This window comes from Echinops telfairi, unplaced genomic scaffold (genome assembly GCF_000313985.2).
Source record: "Echinops telfairi isolate 266 unplaced genomic scaffold, ASM31398v2 ScPeMD7_7424;HRSCAF=8462, whole genome shotgun sequence".
Classification (NCBI taxonomy): domain Eukaryota; kingdom Metazoa; phylum Chordata; class Mammalia; order Afrosoricida; family Tenrecidae; genus Echinops; species Echinops telfairi.
The window spans coordinates 62,145,946-62,148,661 of NW_022111324.1; the positions used below are offsets into that span (position 1 = coordinate 62,145,946).

The following is a 2,716-nucleotide window of genomic DNA, read 5'->3' on the forward strand; positions in this document are numbered from 1 at the left end:
GCTGCCCTGTGGCACCTGGCACCCTGCCTGAGGCTGGGAGAGGTGGCCATAGGGTGGGCCCCATACTTCCAGATTAGTAGATTCACCTGTCAGTTGATGGCTGCTGCTTCAAAGGAAGGCCACCGGGTGGTCTGCCACACGCAAGGCTTCAGCAGCAGGTCTGGACTTTTCCACCCAACACAATCAGGTGAGATGGGAAGGGGATGGGGCAGGGAAATCATTCCGGGGCCCACTACAAAATTTTATTTTTGATTAGAATAGAGTACCATCTCAAATCTTTCCTAACCTCCCCAAATAAAATCCCCAATCCTCCCACCCCCACAATTTCACGCATTTCAAGATCTATGTACATATAAGTTGTTTTCCGTAGTGTTTCAGACTTCCCTTGTCTTATTAAAATGATTTTTCTTCATCTTTTTTTCTTTAAAATAAATTCAGTGCTCACATTTCTATAAAGAGTTTCCGGAAACCTGGCATGGCGGGGGTGGGGTGGAAGGCAGAGAGTGCCTCTCCTGCCCTCCCCAGGCCCTGTCCTGTCCAGTCTGACGACCTGCCCTGATTTGCTTGGAGGTGCCAAAAAAGGAAAAAAGCGGCAGCCTATGGAAGAGTTAATACCCGCCGGCTAACGCCGGGGACACAGTAAGCTTTCAAGAAAGCAGAGGGGAAGACTAGCTTACTGCAAAACCTTCTTTAAAAATATTCATCCACTTCAGCGCGTGTAGGGAGAGCAAGAGCTTGGAGAAGTCCAGGCTTCCTTCCGTGCGTGCGTGCGTGCGTGCGTGCGTGCATGCATGAGTCTGGGAGGCAGAGTTGGAGTCCTCCTGAGTCCACCTGCCGTCGGGGGCGGGGCTTCCGGGAGGGGCGGAGTCCTGGCTCTTCAGTCAGAGGCAGGCGGAACCTCTCGGCTTTCCTTAGTACATGTTTGCGTCTTTCTGCTAAAACCTGAGTGGGGGTGGGGGGCCTGGGACCGCGTGCACAGGAAGCACAGAAGCTCGGCTTGAATGCAAAAAAGGTACAAAAAACAACACAGATATGAAAGTTTTGGTAATATAAGGCTATCTGTACAAGCCCACCTTGGAAACCTGTGACAGATTATTTAAATACTACAGTGAAAAGGCATTATATATATATATTTATTTTAAAACATCCGAAGTCATCCACTAAGATTTAAGTGTGTAAAAAGGGGGGGAAAAGGAGGGAGGAGCCAAAAAAATAAGAACCCCCCAAAAGAACTGAGGGCACTTTGTCCAGCGAGGAGGGGGCGGAGGGTTAATGCTGCAGCCATGGGCAGGCCTCGATGGAGGCCTTGTTGCGGTCTGGTAGTCGTGCAGCAGCTCCTTGCTGGCGACGATGTCCCGGGAGGCCACCAGGATGAGGTGCGGCTTGCGGTCAATGTCGTGCAGCTGCGTTTGGCAGTTCCCGCACTTGCTGTGGTGGATGAGTGGCCCCAGCCCGTCTGTCTCGCGGGTGGCATCCACGCAGTAGGTTTTGCTCAGATACAGGAAATCGTCCATGTCGCAGCCCGTGGAGGGGTCCTGTGTGTATACGGCCCCCCGCTTCGTGGCATTGGTGATCTCCATGAGGTCCCCGTGGTACTCCACCACAAACTCGCCCCTTGAGAACTGCTTGGTGGCATTCACCCCGGGCCTTTGCCATCGACGTGGTCAATCTTCATCCCTTCTTCCTTTCCACTTGCAATCAGCTTGTCGATTTTCCTCTCTTCAGACTGCAGCTCTGCTTGGCTCTTTCTGGAACTCCTTTGGACAGGGTGGAAGTCTGTGTGTTTGCGGTTCTGTGGGGTTTTTCCTTGAGCTTTTCCCCTAGAGGTCGGTTTGCCCTTGGCGGGCTTTTTCGGGGTGGGCTTGGTGATGGCTCTGTTGGCGGAACCCCCAGTCAAGGTGGGGCTTTGGGGAGGTTCTGCTGCTTCAGATTTTTGGTTTGGAAAAGGGACCAGTGGGCCTCTCCTGATGTCTTTGACCTTCTGTTCCTCAGACTTCACGGGCTCTGGAGGGCGCTCCCAGTGTTTCTCTTTTCGGCTCGGTTCCGGTAGAGTCCGGCTAAAGGCTTCCCCTGGCATTTGACTTCATGATGTGCAACTGAGTTCTCTTCCTGAAGTGGGGAGCGCATTCCAGAGCACTTGTTCGGGCTCATGTAGGAGTAAATCTTGGACGCCCGATAAACAGGTTCTCCCGGTCGGTGTGGGGCCTCCCTGGGCCCCTCTGCTCCACCATCTCCGGGCCCTGGGCTGCCGCTGCCACCGCGCGGGACTTGGACATCTTGCCTCTCGCCATGGCTCTGATCTGCCCACCACCCTTATCTCCTGGGAAAAGCTCGATTGAAGTTTTTCTCTGTTCCATTCTGTTGTTGGAGTTGGGCCATTTGTTTGTATTTTGTCTTGATTTTGTATGTTTTTCTTTATATGAAACCCAAATTAGGTAATTTGTTCTAGTTTTTATTACTTTCTGCTTTCTTTTGGATTGAGATGTTTTTCTGTGTTTTATTTTGTTAATGCAGTTGGGATGGGGGTTGAATGATTTTCTCTCTAGGAATCCAGGATGGGTAAATCCATAGAGATACTAACTAGACTGATAGCTTCTCAAGGTTACGGCAGTGCAGGTTGCGGAGAACTGGGAAGCTATTAACAATGAGTGCAGAAATGAAAAAAATGTAAAATTGTGATCATGATTGCACAACTCTTCAATAAATTCATACCATT

General features: G+C 50.8%; 1 pseudogene; it reads right to left on the bottom strand.

The window, feature by feature from the left end:
* Positions 1-1,269: 1,269 nt before the first annotated feature.
* On the bottom strand, positions 1,270-2,255 carry LOC101663892 (annotated as a pseudogene).
* Positions 2,256-2,716: the final 461 nt, after the last annotated feature.